This window comes from Pinus tabuliformis, chromosome 7, assembly GCF_031772625.1.
Source record: "Pinus tabuliformis cultivar Carrire ecotype Pingquan chromosome 7, CPIR1, whole genome shotgun sequence".
Classification (NCBI taxonomy): Eukaryota; Viridiplantae; Streptophyta; class Pinopsida; order Pinales; family Pinaceae; genus Pinus; species Pinus tabuliformis.
The window spans coordinates 871,401,819-871,422,965 of record NC_142293.1 but is presented as its reverse complement, the minus strand read 5'-3'; positions in this window follow the sequence as shown (position 1 = coordinate 871,422,965).

Below are 21,147 nucleotides of genomic sequence, written 5' to 3'. Positions count from 1 at the left end.
GAGATTCTTCGTCAATCCTGGAACATGCATGACTTCCTTCAATACGAAGGGTTTACCAGACTCCCTCTCAAAGGAAATGGTACCAATACCGGTCACACTGTATCTACCATCATCGCCCATCTCGATGTGCACTCCAAGATCTTTGTCCTCCAGATCAGAGAACAAATCTCTATCTCCCGTCATGTGAAAAGACGCACCACTGTCCAAGAACCACACTGATCCCATCACACTTGAAACCAAGCATGCGATCAATGAAAAATAAAGCTCAAACTGTGAGGCTAGAGCCTCTCCTACTGAAGATCCAGCAGCCTGCTTGTTCTTCTTCTTCTGCAGACAATTAGTGGCATAGTGTCCGTGCTGGTGACAGTGAAAACACTTCACCTTGGACATATCCTGCTTCTTGCCTTTCGCACCAGACTGAGAAGCTTTCTTGCTCTTCCCTTTCTTTGCTTTGGCAGCCAAAGGACAATTCTCTTCATTAGCTCCCTTTGACGAAGATCCGTCCCTGGTACTCCGCCTGATCTCCTCCTGCACAAGATCTGACCATAGTCTTTCCCATCTTGGAAATTTCTCCTGACCACTGACAGAGTCCTGATAGGAATGCCAACTCTTTGGAAGACCAAGGAGAGCTAAGCTCACCAAGTCCTCATCATCGACAGTAACCCCCACACTTCCCATCTCATCTCGACACTAAGTGAACTTCGTGAGATACTTGGGAATAATGTCACCCTTCTCGCATTTGATGTTTCTGAGTTTATCTTTGAGTGCCAGCTTCCTATGATTTCTCTTGCTTTGGAATAATTCTGTTAATGGTTTCCACATCAAATATGGAGTAGACTTTCCATGGAGGTTGGACACAATGTGATCCTTCACGCCCTCCAACATAATCCTTCGACATTTTGCAGTCTTCTTTTGCCAAACTTCCGCCTCAGCAACATCAGTAGGCTTTGAGATATCCGTATCTATGAACTCCTTCAGCCCGTTATCATCCAATACTGCCTCCATCCTGTCATTCCATGCAATATAGTTTGAGTTTCCCTCAAGAGCATACTCCAATCGCAATCCGTTGAAAGACATTGATGCGTTGTCACCAAGAAAACACTGCTGCAAATTCGAATTCCACCAGCAACCAACTCAACCGCCTCGGATCTAAGATTCGTGAGAACACAATATTTCTCGTACAGAGATTGACTATATGGGCATTCACCGGATATCTCACCTTCCAAAGGAAGGATGAATCCAGAGGCTACCTGGCCCGATTACAGACTCTGCCTGAAGAAATAGAATGTAAACACTTCCTGAATAGTAGATCTGATGATCAATCCTCGCTCGATATCTTGTAAAAATCTCTTCTACAAATCAAGCAGCTCTGATACCATGTAGAAATTTTGAATAATTTAACACATATTAAACGTAGAGGAGCTTATGTATTGTGTATGTATTCCGCAATAGTACATGATCAGGATAATCTCTGTTGAATATGTGTTAAATTATTCAAAATTTCTACATCACCTGTGGGCTGAAGCATGCAAGACAACAGTATATGTGTAGAAGAGGAGTCCTCATTTGGTTCTCAGGATGAGTACACTAGGAGAATCCTTTTCAGCAAAGAAACCAGATGTGTCACACTTCAGGATCTTTGGTTCATCAGTTTACTGTCATAATTCCATGGATACAAGGAAAAGGCTAGAGTTGACAGCTGATTTGGGCATATTTTTGGGGTACACTGATACACCTCACAACTATCGGGTGCACCTTCCATCTCACAGGATCACAATTGTTCATAGAGATGTGAAGTTTGATGAAGAGAAGGCCGTGAAATTTTCCATTGAGAGAGAGATTTAGTTGTATGCAGATGAGGAGATTTTGGCTCGAAATGAAGAAACTCAGGATGCCGTGGAGCAACCACAAGCATAAGAGAAGAGAGTGGAAGCATCTAATCATGTAGAGACATCCAGAGCTGGAAGGAATCATACTAGGTAAGATGAAATATTATTGCATGATGCTAGAGAAAATGTGGGAGCACCCACATCATAGGGCAGGAATAAGAGGTCTCTAGATAGGTACACTAGGAACGTGGCTCTTATGAGTGAGCTACTTGAGATAGAACCTTCCTTATTCGAGCAAGAAATGCAAAAGCCAGTATGGGTTGATGTCATGGTAGAAGAATATGAATCCCTAGTCAGAAACAATGTTTGGGAAGTGTCCCAAGGCCAAAGAACAAGTCAATAGTAGTTGATGCCATGGCAGCGGGTACAGAGGTAAGCCTCTCCAAATCTAAGATTTTATTCTTTAATACTAATATTGCTATTCAGCGGAATATATCCAGAATTTCTAGGCTTTCAAAGAGATGTGCTACCTTCCAAATACTTGGGAGATGTGCTAAGAGTATTTGGGAGCCAATGATTAACAAGATGCGGGACAAGACCTGGAAATGGACAATTAGATATTTGAACTTGGCAGGCCGACTGGTGCTTACAAAAGATGTCCTTCAATCAATCCCCATCTTCATGCTTTCAGCCCTTCCAACTCCAAAAAGAGTCTAGCATCAATTTAGAATCATTCAAAGAGACTTTCTTTGGGGTAAGGGGGAGGAGAAAAAGAAATGGGCCTTGGTAGCCTGGGATACTATTTGCAGACCTAAAAACCACGGAGGTCTTGGTCTGGATGATCCGGAAGTGCTAAAAAAAGTTTTAGGGGAAAAATTATGGTGGAGATGGGTAAAAGATCCATAGGTTTAGTGGGCTCGCATTTGGAAAGAAAAATACTCTATCAATTGGAAAAAAAGTGACCACATAAGGATGTCTAGAATCATAAAAGGCTCCTACATCTGGAATAAAGTGTGGGAGAATACAAGCATAGTTCAAAAAAATAGTTTTTGGGAGGATAAATGGCAACAAGAACCTATACTGCTAAGAGAGGACTTTGTGGATCTCAAGAATGAAATTGACACCAAAGGACTACTTAGGGTAAAAGAATTTTGGGATCAGACAAGTAGTGAAGGAAAATGGCGTACTTGGAAGAATATGGAATATAGGGATGACAACCTCTTGAAAGCAAAAGTTGATGCACTTCTAACAATGTTGGACCAAAGGAAAATACTGGTATCAGAGGATCATGACCAACTCAGATGGGGAAATAATAATGAAGGCACCTTTAATATTAAGGAGGCAAAGCGCTTAATCCTGGAACTTGATTCTAATGAACTGGATAGGGTTTGGTAGAACCTATGGAGGCACCAAGGATGGATGAAAACCAAACTTTTCATGTGGCTGGTACATCATAAGAAAATTCTTACTTGGGAGAACATTCAGAAGAGGGGTGTTCTGGGACCATCTAGATGCCAGTTTTGTGAGTCTCAAGAGGAAATGATGGAGCACCTACTCAATACCTGCATATTCACCTCCGAGTTGTGGGATGCTTTTGCCTTCATCTTCAGAAAGACAGACATGGATAGAGGGAGCATCACCAATACCCTTAATAACTGGGGAAGAAACTTATCTGATTATGAAATAATCAGCAAAGCTTGGGCTTTAACTCCAAGCTTCATAATATGGAATGTCTGGAAAGGAAGGAACAACAAAATCTTCAAAAATAAAAATGTTGCTATCAGAACATCATGGCGTAGATCTTAAGTCAGATTAAGGAGATGGTGGGAACTTTAATGCAAACTTACCCAAAAAATCCCCCTTCAGAAGCTGATACATAGATACTTCTTCAGTTGGGTATGCAGGGGCTTATTCCTCAAGGCATGGACACAAAGCTAAAGAAATTGGTCACTGAGAAAGACTTCTGGCATCCTCCCCCTCATGGCTTTATGAAATTCAACATAGATGGAGCCTCAAAAGGTAATATAGGTATTGCTGGTTATGGTGGGGTGTTAAGGGATGAAAACGGCTGCATCCATTTTATTTATTAATTCCATCTGGGAAGAGCCATAAACAATATGGCGGAGCTAATAGCACTAGAATAATGTTTAGAAATCCTAAAGCAGGACAATCTTCAGAACATCATAATTGAAGTTGACTTTGAGCTAATTATCAATTCGGTTAAGAGAATCTGTTGTGGTTCGGCATCAGAAAAGGTCTCAAGGGACTGGAGGCTATTTTAGGTCTTTCAAAGGATACAGTTCCACCTTCTGCACTTGAGAACCGTAAGTTTCACTCAAGTGGGAAGGACGACCAATAAATTGGTGGACATTCTAGCTAATAAAGAGGCTCTCTACACCAAAAGTAGTGTTAAGTTTAGATGGTAAGAGATGCCACAGGGTAGTTTGAGGGAGAATTGTCTCAACCAGGTGAATGAGGACCGAACGCTATACCGAAAAATAGTTGGTCATCAGCCGCAGAGATTGGGTCTAGTAGATACAGATCCAATATGAAGTGGTGTTTCAAAGGTGATTTTGCAATGGGGGTGCAGGTCTCTGCTAACTTTATTAGCCCAGGAAACTGCGAACACAGGGGTCTTAGGTGGAAGTTGCTTGGCAGCCAGCGATTCTCGGATGTTCAGACGACGAATATCAAGGGTGGTAAGAAAATTCCCTTCTTCCTTGGGATCAAGAGAATGAGGAGTAGGGGTGATGTGAAGAACTAGAGTCTCGACTTGTAGAAATTTTGAATAATAAACACTTATTCAACAGAGATTATCTCGATTATACACTATTGCGAAAAACATGCATAATACATAACCTCCTCTACATTGATCATCAATTTACAGAAGCAGAAACAATAACATGCGCACATAGAAGCATCAATCACACATATCAACACAGTGTTTTCCCGGGGAAAGCATCTCGCTAAAAACCCCAACTATCTGTATATTATATTGATTGAGAGCATTTAACAAACATAGTACAATACTCCTCACAAGTACTCAGTATTATCTCCACCTGTTACACATAATACAACTCAGATCTGATCTCCAAATCTCCCCCGCTGCTTTGCCTGCCTCCACTGCACAATCCTGCAAGAGAATGAATAAGAATGGCTGATCCAAACTCCTATTTACCTTGTGAAAATCACCCACATTGTAAATCACGTGAGAAAAAGCTATATTTCACTTGGTATTGGCCCACACTATGTAGTGATCATTGGCATAACTCAATCCCATGCATGTGCACAATCTCATGCACAACTGATATCAATCTCAACCTCTAACACCTGTCTCCACTGAACTGTACATGCACTGAGTTAACTGATGTATTCTTCAGTTGCATTACGAGTTAATAATTAGTGAATTAGTTAATAACTAATTCACACAACTCATCACTTAGTCTATTGATCAGTTAGACTAAATACAACTAGTTCAACTAAGTCAAACTGAACACAACTCCATTAACTGCTCATCCAACTCCACAGAACTCAACCACATGAGTTCTAACTGATGTCCTGCATGCAATAGCTCAACTGACTCACAAAGAAAGGGTATTTCCTTCTGACAGCTGCATGTGCCACATCTGTAGCTCAAACTGAAGTGCTCCAAGAGGATAAGATAAAGTTTATAGTCTAAATATTATTATGAGACAATAATATTTGACTTTTCTATTTTTTACTAGCAGTCTAAAAATAGACTCTGATCACTCCTACTGTGATCACTCCTGCTGTGATCACTCCTGCTGTGATCACTCCTGTTGTGATCCAAAAATAGACTTTGCGCCATAATTTTCCTGCGGGCCCACTTAGTGAAGGCGACTCCTTTCCACTAAGCTCCATCATCTTGTTGCATTCTCAACAAGCATTTCTTGTTGCACACTTTTCAACACTCCCTCTCAACAAGAAAGGCTTCCTCTCAAACCCGATCCTATAACTCTGGAATGTTCTGCATGCAACACATCTGCCTAGTCCACTTTTCTCCAACAACACTTGGAACAAAAAAAACACTCCCAACTGACCACTCTTTTGGGCTAGGAACATACTCTGATGCTGAAGCTCTACTTGCTGCTGACAAGTGCTCCCTCTCTGACATCTGCGCTACTGCAACATCTGCATGCATCTCGCACCATTGCACACCTCTCTGTGCCACCTAGCACTGTGCAAAACACTTGCGCCTCTCGTATTGCTGTAGCCTGCATGCTATGCGCTGTCCTGGGATTCCCTGCACTGTCGCTCTCTCTACCACTCCATCCGCATCTGTCTCTACCCAATCAATCAGTTCCTGCTACTCCACATCGGGGCTCCCGTAGCAAGGTCTCATCCAAGAGGTTGGGTACCTCAAGGATCCTGCCCCTCCTCCTTGGGATGATCAATCCACATCACCCCACCTCCTACCTGGAGGTATGGCTGTATGCAATCCCTCAGCCCACCTGGCTCGAAGTTTCCCCCTACTGGAGGTCTCTGCATGAGTAGATGTCTATACTCGATCTCCTCTCAGCTTCCCTTGTTGTGGCTGCTCCACAACCTCCTGAAGCTGCTGCACCAATCGTGGCTCCTCCACAATCGTCTAAGACTTCTTTTGGCTCTGCATGTTAAGAGGTAATATACGCTCCCTCTCAACCACCAAGTCTCCATCAGTTGCCTCGCTGCTCAAGGCTTTGCATGCATCTTGAACCTCAAAAGCATACAAGTTCTTGACCTGTGAACCAATCTGCTTCACCTATCTAGTGATGATGTGTCTAAGGAAAACCTTTCCCTTACAGAAGACTACATCATAGCCTCTGTCTTCCAGCATCGCGATCGACACCAAGTTTCTCTTCAGTCCTGGTACATACTTGACATCGGTCAAGGTAAGGCGAGCTCCATGCTCCCTCTGAAAAATAACTGTGCCTATACCTGAGACACTATACTTCTCATCATTACCCATCGCTATGAGTATCTGGAGATATTTCTCCTCCAAAGTATTGAACAAACTTTTGTCACCGGTCATGTGGAAAGAAGCTCCACTATCAAGAAACCAACCACTTCCCATCATGGATGAAACCATGCATGCGAAGAGTGTGAAGTCCAACTCAAACTGTGAAGCAAGTGAGGCTGCCTCACCTCCAGATCCTTCCCCGGATCCCTTCTTGGAATTCTTCTTTGGGCAATTAGTAACATAATGGCCCAGCTTATGACAACGAAAGCATCACACCTTCGAATTGTCAACCTTCTTCCCATCATTTGAATAACTGGATTCGGAAAGAGAAACCTTCCCTTTCCCCTTCTTCGCCTTACTCGCTAAGGCACAGTTCTCCTCATCATGCATAGATGAAGAACTGTCTCTGGTGCGCCGTCTAATCTCCTCTTGCACAAGATCCGACCAAAGTCTCTCCCATCCTGGTAATTTATCCCTTCCATTCACCGAGTCCTGGTAGCTATGCCAACTCTTAGGAAGGCCAAGGAGTGCTAGACTCACCATATCCTCATCCTCAACAGTTACCCCCACACTTCCCAGCTCATCCCGACATTGGGTGAACTTCATGAGATACTAGGGCATACTGTCTCCATTCTCACACCTAACGTTTCTGAGTTTATCCTTGAGCGCCAACTTCCTCTGGTCGCTCTTGCTTTGGAATAATTCTGTCAACGTTTTCCACATCAAATATGGAGAAGCCTTTCCATGGAGGCTGGACACAATGTGATCCCTCACGCCCTCCAACAAAATCCTTCGACACTTTGCTGTCTTCTTTGCCAATCCCCGACTTGAGTAGCATCAGTAGTTTTTGGGACATCCACATCTATGAACTCCTTCAACCCATTATCATCTAACACCGCCTCCATCCTATCCTTCCATGCAATATAGTTCGAGCTACCCTCAAGGGCATACTCCAATCGCAATCTGTTGAAAGACATTTCAACTTTGACACCAAGAAAACACTGCTGCAAATTCGAATTCCATCAGCTCAACAACTCAACCGCCTCTGATCTAGAATTCGTGAGAACAAAGTATTTCTTGTACAGAGATCGACTGTATGTGCATTCATCAGATATCTCACCTTCCAAAATAAGAATGAATCCAGAGGCTACCTGGCCCGATTACAGAATTTGCCTGAAGAAATAGAATGTAAACACTTCCTGAATAGTAGATCTGATGATCAACAACTCTGATACCATGTAGAAATTTTGAATAATAAACACTTATTCAACAGAGATTATCCCAATTATACACTATTTCGGAAAACATGCATAATACATAACCTCCTCTACGTTGATCATCAATTTACAGAAGCATAAACAATAACATGCGCACATAAAAGAATCAATCACACATATCAACACAGTGTTTTCCCGGGGAAAGCATCTCGCTAAAAACCCCAACTATCTGTATATTATATTGATTGAGAACATGTAACAAACATAGTAAAATACTCCTCACAAGTACTCAATACTATCTCCACCTGTTACACACAATACAGCTCAGATCTGATCTCCAAATCTCCCCCGTTGCTTTGCCTGCCTCCACTGCACAATCCTGCGAGAGAATGAATGAGAATGGCTGATCCAAACTCCTATTTACCTTGTGAAAATCACCCACACTGTAAATCACGTGAGCACAAGCTATATTTCACTTGGTATTGGCCCACACTACGTAGAGATCATTGGCATAACTCGATCCCATGCATGTGCACAATCTCATGCACAACTAATAACAATCTCAACCTCTAACACCTGTCTCGACTGAACTGTACATGCACTTAGTTAACTGATGTATTCTTCAGTTGCATTATGAGTTAATAATTAGTGAATTAATTAATAACTAATTCACACAACTCATCACTTAGTCTATTGATCAGTTAGACTAAATACAACTAGTTCAACTAAGTCAAACAGAACACAACTCCATTAACTGCTCATCCAACTCCACAGAACTCAACCACATGAGTTCTAACTAATGTCCTGCATGCAATAGCTCAATTGACTCACAAAGAAAGGGTATTTCCTTCTGACAGCTACATGTGCCACATCTGTAGCTCAAACTAAAGTGCTCCAAGAGGATAAGATAAAGTTTATAGTCTAAATATTATTATGAGACAATAATATTTGACTTTTCTATTTTTGACTAACAGTCTAAAAATAGACTCTGATCACTCCTGCTGTGATCACTCTTGATGTGATCACTCTTGATGTGATCCAAAAATATACTTTGCGCCATAATTTGCATGTGGGCCCACTTAATGAAGGCAAATCCTTTCCACTAAGCTCCATCATCTTGTTGCATTCTCAACAAGCATTTCTTGTTGCACACTTTTCAACACGGCTTTCTCAGTCGACATGAAACCCTCCGCATTACTACATATGGTGTTAATACCGGCTATGGGGTGGTTTGTGATTTATCATGCGCCCTTAAAGCCAGAAGCGGTTTCTCTGAGTTGAGCGTGATTCCACTCACCGCCCTACACGTGGCCAAGGTATGAGAGAGAATACCGCCCTCATCAGGTGGGTATTCTTTGAGCTTATTGTTCATGCGATATGATCCTCCACCGTTGGATTTGGCGAGGATAATCAATGGCCATGATAAGGCGTGCATATTGGTGGGTCCGCCCGCGGTGTCAATACCGGCCTTAGGGTGGTTTATGGTTTATCGCGTGCCCTTAAACCCGCGAGCGATTTCTCTGAGATGAGCACAATTCCACTCACCATTCTACACGTGGCCAAGGTAGGAGAGAGAATACCGCCCGATTCTCTGAGCTTCTTGTTCATGCGTTTTGATCCTCCACCATTGGATCTGGCAAGGCGAATCAACGACCATGATACGATGTGCATGTTGGTGGGTCCAGGTCTCAAGGATGTCCGGGCGGGCCACTCACGCTTTTCTTTTTTTCTCTCTGCGGAACTAAAATTCTGTTTAACTGGGGGTGCATTTCTTTTTCCGATCCGGGTTACTTTTGCTCTGTTGTATGAGTCTCTAGTTACTCCAACCTTTGGGTTAGGAATTAAAACCTTAGGCTAAATGATTTAGCCTTTGGTTGTTTGTATTATATGTAAATTTATCCTTTTGATTATTTAGAATAGAAAGCACATCTCTTGCATTAACAAAAAAAAATATTAGTTTTAAAATTAATAAAATAATGTCTAAAATAATAGAAAAAAATTTGAATTTAAAAATAAATATATAATTAAAAAATACATAATTTTTAAGTTATTATATTAAATATTAAATAAAACAATTATTTAATTAAAAGCATTTTTTCTAACATTTTTCTTTACTTTATTAAAATGATGTAAGTTATATACTTATATCCTCTCAACTTTATGAAAAAAAATGAAATGTAAACAAATATGTAGTTTGGTCTCTATTCTCACCTTTATTAAAAAGGTGAGGGTTACACATTTCCATCAATTTTTCTATCACTCTTATCTTTATCAAGAAAATGAGGGTTATCCATTGTGTTATACATTCCTATCACTCTAAACTTTATTAAGAAAATGAGGTTATCCATTTTCATCACGTCATGTTTATTAAGAAGATAATTGTGAGAGGAAATTTACATTTTGGTTCCCTCATCATTTGTGACCATGTTGTAAAAGAAAGTGAAGGTTAATAATGATATGACTATGTAGAAAAAATACATAGTTTAGTCCTAATGAAAATGAAAGTTAATCTCATTATTATGACTATGTCGAAAAAATACATATTTTAGTTATAATGAAAATGATGACTATGTACAAAAAAAAAATACATATTTTAGTCATAATGAAAATGGAAGTTAATCTCATTATTATGACTAATACATATTTTAGTTATAATGAAAATGATGACTATGTACAAAAAAAAAATACATATTTTAGTCATAATGAAAATGGAAGTTAATCTCATTATTATGACTAATACATATTTTAGTTATAATGAAAATGATGATTATGTACCAAAAAAAATACATATTTTAGTCATAATGAAAATGGAAGTTAATCTCATTATTATGACTATGTAGAAAAAATACATATTTTTAGTCATAATGAAAATGAAAGTTAATCATTATGAAATTAAGGAAAAAATTAATATATAAAAAATTATGAATTTATATTTCAAAAATGCAAAGTATATTGTAATTATCATAAGTTTTAGTTATTAATTTTAACATTTTTAACAGATTTTAAATATATTAAACTTAACGATATTATTATTATTATTGATTTTGAAATTAATAAAATTATGGTATTTGTGGTTTTAAAAAGTGTTATTAATATTTAAAAATATATATGAAATAAAATAACTACTTTTATTTATATAGAATTTAAAAATTTAATACATCAGGTGTATGGATCTTTCTAGGAAGGTTGATGGATCTTTCTCCCACTAGGTTTATCGAAAAACGACTCATACTGAGCAGTATCTTCATGTAAGTTCCAATCATTTTCTTGCTCAGAATATAGGTGTTCTTAGCACGTTAGCCACCCGTGCTTTAAGGATTTTAGATGAGGACCACCTTTCTAAAGAAAAGTCCCATATTCTTAATGTATTTGTTCAGAATGGTTATAGCAGGCAGCGGGGTGCTAAAGCTTTCCTCAAAGCTGGTAAGGGTCCCAGGGTTAAGACTGACATGATTGATCGACGTTCAGGAGTTCACCTCCCCTTCATCCAAGGAACGACTGACAAGATTGCGAGAATCTTGTAGAAACATAATGTTCCCTCAACCTTTAGACCCCTCAACACCATTATAAGCTCCCTAAAGTTGGTTAAAGACCAGGTAAAATCCCATGGATTTGAAAGGTGTTTATGTCATCCCATATTCGTGTGGGACCTCATACATTAGCAAAACAGGTTGGTCTATTAACCAAAAGATTAAAGAACATGCGGCTAATATCAAACATGGGAGGACAAAATCCTCTACTTTAGCCGAGTCCATCTCTAAAATGACCAAAGTGGTTGATCAAGACTCTTGAAAGTGTCCATCATGATGATATCAGAAAGACTAAAACTAGGAGTTCTGCTAGAGATGAAAATGGAGGTGCAAATTTATGTGATGTAGATGACGCAGATATTTCATATAATTGTGAACTAAAATTTTCCAATGACTTTGAACCCACTTCCTTCAAATAAGATGCTTCTCATGATGAATGGAAATACATGCAAAAGGAATATGATGCACTCGTAAAAAATGGGTCTTGGAAGTTGGTGAATCATCCATACAAAACCAAAACAATAAGTTGTAAGTGGGTCTTCAAAAATAAGTATAAATCAAGTGACTCACTTGAGAAGAAAAAAGCAAGGCTCATGGAAAAAGGATTTGCACAAAAAGAAGGTGTTGACTATGATGAAATCTTCATTCCGACAACAAAATGGGCAACCATCCATACCATATTCTCTTTGGCAGCATAGAATGGATGGAAAATCCATTAAATGGATGCTAAGACATATTTCTTCAATGGGAATTTGAAATATTTCCTTTTTATGTCTCAAACAGAGGGTTTTGTTGTGAAGGGACAAGAAAAAAAGGTGTGTAAACTCATCAAATCCCTGTATGTCCTATAACAGGGACCACGAGCATGGTATGAAAATCTAATTGAGCATCTTCTGAAGCTAAATTTCAAACACTACAATCTTGATTATGCAACTTTGTTTGTAAAAAATGTTGGAAAAATAGTTGTGTATCTTGTAGTATATGTAGATGATTTGTTAATAATTGGAAACAATGAAACCTATATTGCATCTATGAAGAAAGAACTGAAGAAAGGTTTTGAAATGACATACTTGGGACATCTTCATTATTACTTGGGCATTGAAGTCAGTCAAATCCAAAATACATATTCATTTCCCAAAACATTAGGGGAATTTTGAGGTCACAAACGAGTTTCAAAAAAAAAATGTACTAACAAAATTCACTATTAAATAACTAATAAGATTCAATATGGTGGTGTCATCCTTGGGGGAAAATGTTTTGGAGGGAAAAGAAGAAAACTACTTTTTTTAATTTTATTTTCGACTTATCTCCTTGTAGGTTCACTCAAATTTCAAGAGTAGACATGCGTTGGATGAAGACTTAAATTCTACATCCAACGAGTACCCACTATGCATACTTATGAGTAGATCCACATTGAAAATACATGAAAAAAGTGTGTTGAACACACGTTTTTCACGTATTTTCAATTTTTTCGATGTGGATCTACTCAGAAGTATGTAGAGTGGGTACTCGTAGGATGTGGAATTTAGTTCCAAATCAAACGAGTGTCTACTATTTCCATTTGAGTGAACCTACAAGGGGATAAGCTAAAATTACAATTAAAATAATAGTAGGTTTTTTTTCTTGATTCACAAGTATTATTTTATTATTTTAACTATTGTTTTTTTTTTTTTTTTTTCCTTAGGAGGTCCATTTCCCCTAATGAAAATATATTGGAGAACTATTGAATGGATTTGGCATGGAAAAATGCAACCCTCTCTCCACTCCAATGGAACATAACTTGAAGCTTACATTGAAAGAAGAGCATGAATTTGAGGATGCAACGAAGTAAAAACAACTTCAAGTAGGAAGCCTCATCTACTTTGCCACAACCAGACCATATACCTCATGTGGTGTTAGAATCCTTTCCATATTCATGCAAAAAACCATGCTACAAGAAGAGTCTTGAGATACTTAAAGGGAACTCATGATTATGGACTCAAGCACACCAAGGCGGATGAATTCAATCTTATTGGACATTCTAATTCATAATTCAATGGGGACAATGAAAATGGAGTATCAACTCAGGATATCTCATGAGTCTAGGATCAATAAATATCTACTAGAGGTCATGTAAACATTCAGTTCCAACAGATTCTAGAACAAAGGCATAATTTTTGGTGGCCACAAAAGCAACAAAGAAAATTGTGTGGCTCTCGAAAATACATGAATACTTACATGAGAAACAAGTGAACTCAACTCCTCTACTTGTTGACAATACTTATGCAATCAAGTTGGTCAAGGAGAGTAGATCCCATGAATGAACCAAGCACATAAACTCTAAGTATTATTTGATTTAATACCATGTAAAGGATAAAAGTGTTCATTTAATACATTGTTCCACGAATGAATAAATTGCAGACATCTTCACCAAAGCATGTGGAAGATAAAAATTTTAAAAGTTCAAAACGATGCTTGGACTCACAAACACCCCTTCAAATTAAGGGGAAGAGTGTTAGACACCTAATCCTCTGAGATTACAGTGAATTGTAAATATTTGTAAATATGAAATTGAAAAGTCGTTGGGCAAACCTATTGAAAATGGCAACAAGAAAATCCTGATTTAATTTTCCCTTGAATTAAATTAGGATAAAATTGTAATTCCACATCACAAGAGAAAAATAATTATTTAACTAAGTTAATTTCACTTAGTTGGCTTAGTTAATTCAAGTTGAGGGCCTAACTTGAGTTATGTAGAGTGGTTCTTAAATTTTAGGAGCCTAGGTTGAGTTTTGTTTGAGTTGTAATAATTTAATTCAGTTAAACTAGTTCCAACTATTGGAGGAACTTGTAGGAGGTCTAGCAGTGGGGTGAAAATTTAGTGTTCAACCAATTAACTAATAAATCAACCATAATTGACTCATGCATACATGAAATTTTTGTTACCTAGTTGATATTGGAGTTCAAGGGCAGTGTACTATCAGTTGTATAATTTTCCAAGTTGTATAGGTGGTGCATGTAGTGAGAGAAGAGATTATGTGGATTGCGCAATTCTAATTGGGAATTTCCCTAACTAATAGTGGGATAATTCCCAAGGAAACAACACAAGTAAATAAGAGCTTGGAAGGCAACAAAATTGGCCAGAGTCAGCTTGTGAGGTAGTGAGATAGATTATACATGTGCAGAGATTGTTCAGGCTTGAACACACATTGTATTTCTTCTCTATTTTCTGACTAATGCAATATAGATAGGAAGGTTTTTTGAGCAATTGGTTTCCCCTTCTATAAATCTCTGAGCATATGTGATTGAATCTTATCTCATCTTTATGTTGTGATTTCTTGATCGATTAATTGTTTCTGCTGATGAGTAGAGTAGATTCAAGTCTTTTGTTTAAGAAAATTACATAAGCAGTTTGAATCTACAAGGAATTTCTACATGGTATCAAAGCTAGAGTAAGGGTAGAAAAGATAATTCGAATTTTGTGCAGGAGGTTTGAATTACAAGATCAATGTTCCAGGTTTTCTCCAAGACTAAGAACATGACTTCCACTAAACGTATGCTCGAGTATGATTTGGAAAGAACCACAAATTTTGTGGCATGGAAGATTCATATAGAGGTGGTATTAGATTATAACATGCTAATAGATTACATCAAGACAGAAGAAGTTAAACACCTAGTAGTTGATGCCCATGATCTTTCTTAATGGGAGAAGGATGTAGCTAAAGCGAGGAGGATCATATTGGAGGATCATATTGTCTCGAATTTCCATGGGAAAAAAAATACATTCACAATGTGGAAAACACTCACGGACTTGTTTGAGAACAACAGTGACCATAGGAAGCTGGCACTAAAGGATAAGCTTCATAGCATGATAACTAATTCCACAGTACCTAAGAAAATTCACATAGTGTCGTGATGAACTTGGTGAGGTGAGTGTTACTGTTCCAGAAGAAGATATGGTAGCTCTAGCTCTGTTGGGTCTTCTCAAGAGCTGGCATTATTATCAAGATTCTGTGAATGTTAGAGACAAACTACCAAACTAAGAGTGGTTATGGTCTAATCTCGTGAAAGAAGAGATTAGGAGGGGAAACAGAGATGGAAATTTATCTAAGGTTGAGGATGAAGATAATTCTGCCTTGGATGGAAAGGAAAAGAAAGGGAAAGCAAAGAAATCCAAATCCAAAGGATATTCTGTTTAGGGGGGCAAGAAGAAATAATTGTCAAAGATTAAATTTTTTCATTGTCATGAGCTGGGACACTATGCCATGAAGTGTTCACACAAGAAGGCCGACAAGAAGCACTCAACAGGAGTGACATGTGAAGCTTTAGCTTCACAATTCAAGTTGGATTTCACACTCATTGCATGCATGGTGACATCAGTGATTGGTAGTGTGTGGTATCTAGATAGTGGAGCTTCATTCCATATGACGGGCAAAAAAGAATTTTTCAGTGACTGGGAGGAGAAGGACCTAGAGATGCACATTGAGATGGGAGATGATGGAAGGTACAACACGACCAATATCAGTACAATTAATTTTCAGAGGGAGTTTGGTTCTCCTCTCACATTAAAATATGTCATGTATGTTCTGAGTTTGAAGAAGAATTTAGTTTCAGTTTCTATGTTGGAAGACCATGGATACGATGTGATATTTAGCAAAGGAAAGGCTTTCCTTAGACATATCGCTAGAGGAAAAATGAAGCAAATCGAGGTTCGCGTGAAGAACCTCTAGAAATTGGATGTAGAACACTTTGCTGCGTTAAGCATGAAAGCAGAGAAGGTGCAGAGATGATACATTGATGAATTATGGAATGGGATAATTGGGAATTTTCACCATGGATCCTTGAAGATCATGCAACGGATTTCTACAGAACTTCCCAAGGGTGCACTAAAAAAGCAGGATACATGCCAAGGGTGTACGATGGGGAAATACAACAATTCCAGTTTTCATGATAAGGAAAATAGAGTGCAAGCAGTCCTTGAAAGTGTTCATTCAGATGTGTGTGGACCCTTCTTGACATCCTCCACGGTCAAGCACATGTATTATGCTATATTTGTAGATCGTAAATGTTGGATTTTATTCATGCAGAATAAAGACCATACATTCTCCAAATTTTGTGAATTTAAAGAACTTATTGAGAAAGACATTTGCAGGAAAGTGAAGGCTCTCAAGAGTGATAATGGGGGTGAATATGTGTCGAATGAGTTCAAGAACTTATGTGAAAAGGAAGGCATTCGACAGGAGTTAATAGAATCACATAACCCACAGTAAAATGGGGTGGCTGAAAGGAAGAATACAAGTATTATGGGAGCTTCATAGGTGATGTCACATGATCAGGGCCTCTAGTTGCACTTATGGGTTGAGGGATGCAAGACAACGATATATGTGTAGAAGAGGAGTCCTCATTGGGTTCTCGGGATGAGTAGACCAGGAGAATCCTTTTCAGGGAAGAAACCATATGTGTCACACTTCAGGATCTTTGATTCATCAATTTACTGACATAATTCCAAAGATACAAGGAAAAAGCTAGAGTTGGCAGCTGATTTGGGCATATTTGTGGGGTACATTGATACACCTCACAACTATCGGGTGTACCTTCAATCTCACAGGATGACAATTGTTCATAGAGATGTGAAGTTTGATGAAGAGAAGGCCATGAGATTTTACACTGAGAGGGAGATTCAGTTGCATGTAGATGAGGAGATTTTGGCTCCAAAGGAAGAACCTGAGGATGCTGTGGAGCAACCACAAGAATAGGAGAGGAGATGGAAACACCCACTCATGTAGAGACATCTAGAGATTGGAGGAAGCATACCAAGTAAGATGGAAAATTATTGCATGATGCTAGAGAAAATGTGGGATCACCCACATCATAGCGCAGGAATAGGAGGTCTCTAGATAGGTACCCTAGGTACATGGCTCTTATGAGTGAGCTAGTTGAGATAGAACTATCCTCATTCGAGGAAGAAATGCAGACGACAGTATGGGTTGATTCCATGGTAGAGGAATATGATTCCCTAGTCAAAAAAATGTTTGGGAAGTGTCCTAAGACCAAAGAACAATTCAGTGGTGGTTTCGAGGTGGATCTATAGGGTGAATCAAGCAGCAGATGAAAGCATCGAGAAACACAAGGCTAGATTTGTGGCCAAGGGTTCTCTCAAGTGGATGGAATTGATTACGAGGAGACCTTTGATCTACTAGCAATTTACTCTTCTGTTAGATCAATTCTATCACTTGCAACAGAGATGGGATGGAAGATCCATTAGATGGATGTGACGACAACATTCCTAAATGGAGTAATTGAGGAGGAGGTGTACATTGAACAACTGGAATGATTTGAGACCTTCGATAAAGAGTCGCATGTGTACAAACCCAAGTGATCATTGTATGAATTGAAACAAGAACCTTGTGCTTGGTACACTAGGATCAACAACTATTTCGCCAGGTTGGGATTCACTAAAAGTGAAGCATAAGAAAACTGTTAACATATTGTTGTTGAAGGTAAATTGTTGATTATAGTATTATATGCCAATGATTTGATTTTAACCGGTGATAAGAAGTTGATAAAATCTTGCAAAAAGGATCTTGAAAGAGAATTCGAGATGACGAACATCAGAATCATGCATTATTTCCTCGGTTTGGAAGTATGGAAAGGAGATGGAGAACTGTTTTCCTCTCAGGGAAAGTATGCCAACAAGATACTGAAGCAGTTTTGCATGGAGAGTAGCAAACCCATGGACACTCCTTTAGCAAGAAATTGCAAGAAGGAAAATGCTACTTTAGGTGAAGTAGTGGAAGCTACCATCTAGAGGAAACTTGTGAGGTTCACTTATGTATTTGGTGAAAACACGAACGAACATGTGTTATGTAGTTAACCAGCTTAGTCAAGCTATGGTTAAGCCAACCAAACTGCATTGGAAGGCAACAAAGCATGTTCTGAGATACCTCAGTGGCACCACTTAGTTTGGTCTTTAGTACAAGCGGATAAAGGGAGTGAAGCTGTAAGGATTCACAGATGCATATTGGGTGGGTACTCCATCAGATAGGAAGACCACATCAGGAGGAATCTTTAGTATTAGGTCAGAAGATGTTTCTTGGTACAACATGAAGCAGAGATCAGTTGCACTTAGCTCAGCAAAATAAGAGTACATGGTTGCTAGTCAAGTAGGTTGTCAAGCTATCTGGATGAGGAAGATTCTTATTGGATTATTTGGTCAGATAATGGATCCAATCATGATTTACTGAGACAATTGGAGTTGTATCAAACTCTCTGAAAATCCATTTTTTCATGATCGATCCAAGCATATCAACATTTGGTATCACCATCTACGAGATTGTGTGCAGAGGAGGATCATGTTATTGGAATACATTCCTACAGAGGAACATGATGCAGATATTTTGACAAAGGCATTGTCAAGAGGAAAATTCGAGTTCCATAGAGACAGGATTGGGGCATCTAATAATCCCTTTCTTGTTGAATGGTAGTGTTGAAAATGACAACAAGAAAATCTGATTTAATTTTCCCTTGAATTAAATTAGGAGAAAATTGTAATTCCACATCACAAGACAACAAGAATTAGTTAACTAATTTAATTCGACTTAGTTAGTTCAATTAATTCAAGTTGAGGGCCTAACTTGAGTCATGTAGAGTGGTTCCTAAATTTTAGGATCCTAGGTTGAGTTTTGTTTGAGTTGTAATAATTTAATTCTATTAAACTACGTTAAATTTAGTTAAACTAGTTCCAACTGTTGGAGGAACTTGTAGGAGGTCTAGCAGTGGGGTGGAGCTTCAGTGTTCAACCAGTTAACTGATAAATCAACCATAAATAACTCATGCATGCATGAAATTCGAGTTACCCAGTCGATATTGGAGTTCAAGGGCAATGTATTATCAGTTGTATAAGTTTTCGAGTTATACAAGTGGTGCATGCAGTCAGAGAAGGGCCTACAAGGACTGCACAATTCTATTTGGGAATTTCCCTAATTAATAGGGGGCTAATTTCCAAAGAAATAGGAGTTTGGCAAGTAGCAAAATTGGCTAAGCATTGGCTAGAGTCAGCGAGATAGATTATACTTGAGCAAAGATTGTTTAGGATTGAACAGGCATTGCATTTCTTCTCTGTTTTCTGACTAAGATAATATATATAAGATGGGGTTTTGAGCAGTTTATTTTCCCATAAATAAATCTTTGAGTATATGAATTTTAAAATAAATATATAATTAAAAAATACATAAATTTTAAGTTATTAAATTAAATATTAAATAAAACAATTATTTAATTGAAAACATTTTTCCTTTGCTTTATTAAAAAGATGAAAGTTATATACTTATATCCTCTCAACTTTATTATAAAAAATGAAATGTAAAAAATATGTAGATCGGTCTGTATTCTCACCTTTATTAAAAGGGTGATGGTTACACATTTTCATCAATTTTACTAGGGTAGATTTCCGTCACTCTTATCTTTATTAAGAAAATGAGGGTTATACATTTCTATGGGTCTTAGTAGGGTACATTGCCATCACAAGAAAATGAGGGTTATCCATTTTGTTATACATTCCTATCACTGTAACCTTTATTAAGAAAATGAGGTTATCCATTTTCATCCCGTCATGTTTATTAATTGTAAGAGGAAATTTACATTTTGGTTCCCTTATCATTTGTGACCATGTTGTAAAAGAAAGTGAAGGTTAATAATGATATGACTACATAGTCTAGTCATAATGAAAATGAAAGTTAATCTCATTATTATGACTATGTAAAAGAAATATAATGAAAATGATAACTATGTAGAAAAAATACATATTTTAGTCATAATGAAAATGATGACTATGTAGAAAAAATACATATTTAAGTCATAATAAAAATGAAAGTTAATTATTATGAAATTAAGAAAAAAATTAATATATAAAAAATTATAAATTTATATTTTAAAAATACAAAATATATTCTAATTATCATAAGTTTTAGTTATTTATTTTAATATTTTTAATAGATTTTAAATATATTAAAATTAACAATATTATTATTATTATTGATTTTAAAATTAATAAAAATATGGTATTTGTGGTTTTAAAAAGTATTGTTAATATTTAAAAGTATATATGAGATAAAATAACTGTTTTTATTTATATAGAATTTAAAAGATTAATACATGATTAAATAATTTTAAGAATTGAATTAAAAACAATTTTCTTATTGAATGTCATATAAAACAATTGGTTAGTTAAAAAAGCTTGTTATTTTTATATGTTACTTTATTTTCAAATCTCATTGTGACCCTCATTTTGTTTTTAGAAGGTGAGCATTCTTAGTTTTACAATTACATTGGAAGGATATTGACTACCACCTTATATTGTGGCATTTTTTTTTATTTAGTGGATACAAACAATACATATATAAATAAATGATAAAAAAATCATATATATAAAATTATATTTTAAGGAATTTGATATTTCTAAATGGTTAATAGATTTGAGTTTAAAATGTAATTATTTTATTTTTTAAAATGTTGTTATGTATATAAATGAAAAAAAATTACATTTCAAGAATTTGATCCCTTTTAGTGTTTGATAAATTTATTTACATTATATTTTTAAAATTTATCTTAATCTCAAAGCTACTAAATATAAA